Raw genomic sequence first — 5,566 nt, 5'->3', positions numbered from 1 at the left:
ACTAATTCAGTAATTAACAGACAGATTTTTTTTTTTTAATGATTGCCCGATATTTTGGAAGTTCAAATGCAACTGTATGAAACCTAACTTTAATATTTGTAATAAGAGGTACAGATTTAATTGCCAGGATTAACCACTAATTCAGTAATTAACAGACAGATTTTTTTTGTAATGATTGCCCGATATTATGGAAGTACAAAATGCAACTGCATGAAACTTCACGTTAATAGTAACGTGATTCTGTAACTTTTCCAGTCATATCCAGGATATTTTCTCTGGAAATAAACTCGTGTCAATTTTTTTTATTTTGCACTTTTATGTCGCATATATATATATATATATATATATATATATATATATATATATATATATATATAATCGATTTATGAAAACTGGAGGAACAGGAACAAGTCGACGGGAATGCGAAAAAAAATCATCCAAAAAAAAAAACCTTGATCATTAAAAAAAAAAAAAAAAAAAAAAAAAAAAAAAAAAAAAAACAAAAAAAAAAAAAAAAAAAAAAAAAAAAAAAAAAAAAAAAAGATAACCAAGAACGCAAAAAAAACATATCGCGAAATACAAGAGAAATTATACAGATAAAATAAAATCCGAATAATCCTGAGAAAAGGATTACATCCTTGCATTACGCTGCGGTTTTTCCCATCGTTAATTTTATTTTCGTCTTGGGGAAAAAATCATTGAAATATTTTCTCCCAAAAGGCGTAATTTTAACGATGTCGGTGAGATGACTCCCAGATTCTGACATTTTTATCTATTCCTAGATCAATGTAGATAACATAATTGACTGATAGTAAGTTATTTGGCGTTGCGACCAGGACAACAGACGCCAGGTCCTATGGAGAGAGAGAGAGAGAGAGAGAGAGAGAGAGAACAGTTTATTAATATCAGCGAAATGTCGCGCATGATTTTTTTCTATGTCATTTTTTTTTGCCAAAAGTAATTAAAGAACAAAAGTGACAGCAAATATTATATTTTATTAGGTCACTGACAAACAGGCCGGAAAAAAAGATCTATTACAATATTTAAAGCTGATTTCCTCACAAAGCATTTAAATTTTATCACTCAGGTTTCAAAATGTCATATTTCCTGATATACCAGATTAAATAAAAATTTATTTTTAAGTATTTGCCCGAAAGGAGAATGCAAAGATCATTATTTACCCTCTGAGGCGTGAGTAGACATTCTATCATGCTCATTACTTTGCCGAAGCAGATCTAAACTTATTCGACAAGAGTAAATATTACTATTTCTTGAAATTGTAGTTTCAATTGCTTCATCCAGATTACTTTTTTTTTTATGGAAATTAACATGGACCGAACACGCTGAACGATTGTTTATTTATTAAATTCCTATAATATTGATTAAATAAAATCCTACACAGATCGATCATGGAAATCTCAGTGAAAATGTATTTGAGTTATTTCGTTAACGTATTTTTCTGAAGGAAAAACGAAGCCCTAACATTTCTCGTGCGTGTGAGGAGGGGGCACAAGCCGAAATTTCAAGCAGAAAACAACGGTAACATCTTGAAGAACGCCTTTCTTAATCACACGCAAAACGGGAACACCAGTTCACGTTATAGTGACCAAAAATAATAATAATAATAATAAAAACTCAATTTAACAGAAGTAGAAATACGACACATTATATCTAAACCAAAGGATAGAAAAATTCAACAAAGAAATACAATAAAAAGGGTCTCCTCTCTCTCTCTCTCTCTCTCTCTCTCTCTCTCTCTCTCTCTCTCTCTCTCTCTCACACACACACACACACACACACACACACAGACATACAGACAAATAAATGAACGAAAAAGTCAATTCATCTGAAAACGAATCTAGTTGAGTGAGCACACGATGTCTCCTCGGATAGACTAACAAGTCTTTGAGACATCCCAATCCTTGTAACTCCTGGTAACGATAACATCAACTTTTATCCTTCATGCTGGAATTATGACAAGCCATTCTTTCTTTTATCAGCACCATCTTCCCATGCTGACTCGGCTCATTACTCTCAGAAAAAAAGGTATATCTAAATACCATCGACGATCTTCATATCGCTGCCTCATCATTTTAAAATGTCAGAGGTAAACATAGTATAACCCTCTCTCTACAGAAATTAAATTGAGATTTCTTTGATCCCCATCGTAACGACGGTTACCCTTCTTCGAAAGCTTCTTCTCCCGGTTTTCGTGACGTCATCCGATCGCTAAACCCCTAAACTATAACCACTGCAACCTTGACCCCTGAGGCCTAATGACATATGCCGCGTTCATCGAGTAGTCATCGCAGTCACGGATGAATCGGACACATCTCTTATTCATCTGGGCTCCGCTGCCTTGTATCATAGCTGCCTGGGGTGTACGTAGTGAGCAGCTGATCAGGCTATAGTATACGCGTCAATCAGGTATTGGATGACTTGTGGAACAAGGGATTAGGGCCACGGACACATTAAATGTCGACCCACAGATAAAAAGTTTCTCGTGTGGGCCATCAACCATCAATACGGCTGTGTGAGGGGGAAAAAATCACGTGTGATAAATGATAAATAACTACGTAATAACAATAACATACAATAAGTGGCCGAAAGTTTACATTACTTCAAATCTAATCCTTCACCTGCCGTAACAAACGAAAACTATATGTCAACACTCATCACAAAATAACAACACAGGTACACACGTTAGTCACGAACAGTAACACCCAGGCAGGCTTCGTCCAAATCAGGCACAAACTTTCCATCCATTCGCTGCGCAAGCCGTCGGAAAACCAGGCTTCAAGGTAAATGACCTCCCTGTAGTCTTGAAGACTGTGCGAAGAGCTATTCTTAACACCTCTCTCTCTCTCTCTCTCTCTCTCGAAGACAAAGAATCGGTAAACACGACAGAGCGAAGTCATTCGACTGGAACAATAAACGTATTTTACGGTCGGTTCTCTATCAAGCGCCAGTGCGAAGAATGATCGTACGTTCACGTCAGGATTAAGAAATGAAAAAAAAAATAGAAACCTACATAAATAAATAAAGAAATAAAAGATGCCAGCCACCAAGGACGGGGAATTCATGTATACGTCCAGGCAGAAAGGACCTATGAAATATTAGGCAGGCGGAAGTGTCGACTGGGTCAACTCTCGGGAATGAGTGGGAGGAGACCCAGGGGACCGTACCGTAGGGAGATCCGGAAATTTGGGTTGTGTGGAGGAGGAGGAGGAGGAGGAGGAGGTGGGAGAGGGAGGGAGGGAGGGGAAACCAACGGGATTCTAAAACGTGTTGTTTATTGTGGTGGAGGAGGAGACGGAGGGATGAAAGGTGGTTAGGTGGGGGGATGGGGGTCGGCGGGTGAAGGGAGGGGGGAGAGAGCTCGGATAAGGGACAGAGAGAGAGAGAGAGAGAGAGAGAGAGACAGAGTCGCAATCAACTTATCCACCGACATGCACACCAGCATTGCGGATAGCGCGTTCGTGTGGGAGAAAAAGAACTGGCGAGAGAGAGAGAGAGAGAGAGAGAGAGAGAGAGAGAGAGAGAGAGACTGTGTGGCCGCCCACGCTCCCTCTCTCTACCTTTTTCACCCGTCCTCTGGAAGACGACAGCAGTAATTCCATATCTCCTCCATCGGCAATTTAGGGGAATCACTGCGTCGTTTATCAAAGCATTCTCTTGTTTATTGTCTTCGCAGTCAGTAGTGAAACCATAGAAAGGGTTTTTTTTTTTTTTTTTTTTTTTTTTTTTTTTTTTTTTTTTTTTTTTTTTTTTTTTTCTTTTTTTTTTTTTTTTTTTTTTTTTTAAACCCAAGACGAGAGACGAGGCAACTTCGGTAAAACTGAGAACTACTCTTGCGCTTCTCTGGTTCGGTAACTATACTAACGTACCAGTGTACGTGCACAATAGGCGCCGCGTCTAGTATCAGTAAAAACATGAACAAAAGATGGCAAATATTAGAAACATGAACATGAACAAATATATAATGGCGGTAAACAATCCGGTCGGCGATTGGCGGGAACCCAAAGGTCCGAGGTACTTTAAGTACAGCAGCGGAGGTTGTCAAGAGCCCGTGCCAACACAAGGGTAGCTTAATCTTCAACAACAAACAACATAGTCTTCGATTGTTGTACCTTAACCTCCATAGCTTTGATCTTTTAATCACCACCAGAAGAGAACACCTCCAGATTCGAGGCTTCTTCTTCTTCTTCTTCTTCTTCTTCTTCTTTTGGTGTTTGAATCATCATCAGGTCTCCTTCTCCATTGACCTTGAAAATGCTTGCTTTGGGTCGGGCGTTCCTTATCGCCTCTCTCTCTCCTCTCTCTCTCTCTCTCTCTCTCTCTCTCTCTCTCTCCTCTCTCATATTCGTATTACACCACGAGAAAAATACCAACACTGCATGACTCCACATTCCAGTCTGACGGAATATTAAATTTTCTCAAGCAGTGGCAAGCTATTTTAAACGTGTATCGGGAGGACAAGCAAGTGAAAGTGTTATAAAAAAAAAAAACCAGCATGAAAAAAAAAAACAAGTATGCCACCCCACACACACAAAAAAAAAAAAAAAACAGATAGATATTCGACGGCCACTGTTCCCATTTCTTCCGTGAATGCTTCTAATTACGAGTCACACAGACGTTTCCCATCCTGCTGAAGTAGATATTTAATCCTAATCCAAAAAGGTACAGTATCATCCTTGGAGGAATACTAACCTACCTTGAGGGCAGATAGTATGGCAGTAAATCGAACGTAGTGTCCAGCTGTTTACTATTTGTTGAACGACTTCGTGTTTGAAGTCTGAATAAGACCAAATAAGAAGCTGAAGGTAGGCTCTATTTACAAGTTTTGAATTCTATTTATATCGATTGTTCCAGTATTCCGTGTGTATCATATTCCTTGAGCAATTAAGATAGATTCAGATTACCATTGCATTGCCTGTATTCCAAATCTGATGGAATTTAAATATTTCACATACACACAGGTACTGTATCGTTTTGGTGATCGCGTTTTTGCTTTTGTATGATCAAAAGCAAGATGGAAGTGACGGGGAATCTCCCTTTCATCGTTAGACGAGGTCGCTTCGATTAATAGGCCATACGCGAGGAATTGGCAACGCTGCGCCAAAAAAAAGATACGCGAGGAGTTGGCATCGCTGTTCGAAAAAGATAAAAACTGCAACATCCACCAGTTCATCAACTTTTACCTGGAAAGCGTGAATGGGGTTGAGTGGATGTTGCAAAAGAGATCATTTCCTGCAAGACTTAACACAATATAGTTGGAGCATAATAGTTAGACATTTGTAAGGTTTACGACAAACCCAACCAAAGGAATTCAGCGCCCCACTATTAGAGACGGTTGCACGCCCTTCATAATGGACTCATGAAACTGGTACCCAGTGACCCCGCAGGTGTTACGTAATTCTCGAGAAATGCGCCCACTTCTCCGGTAGGTCCCCCCCCTACCCCCCACCCCCCCAAAAAAAAAAAATAAATAAAACCCTCCCAAACTTTGATTTCACACACCTTCTTTTCCTATTTACGTCCCTTGTAAGTTCTAGTGAAAGCGGCC

The sequence above is a fragment of the Macrobrachium nipponense genome, chromosome 2, assembly GCF_015104395.2.
Source record: "Macrobrachium nipponense isolate FS-2020 chromosome 2, ASM1510439v2, whole genome shotgun sequence".
NCBI lineage: Eukaryota > Metazoa > Arthropoda > Malacostraca > Decapoda > Palaemonidae > Macrobrachium > Macrobrachium nipponense.
This window is presented reverse-complemented; position numbering follows the sequence as displayed.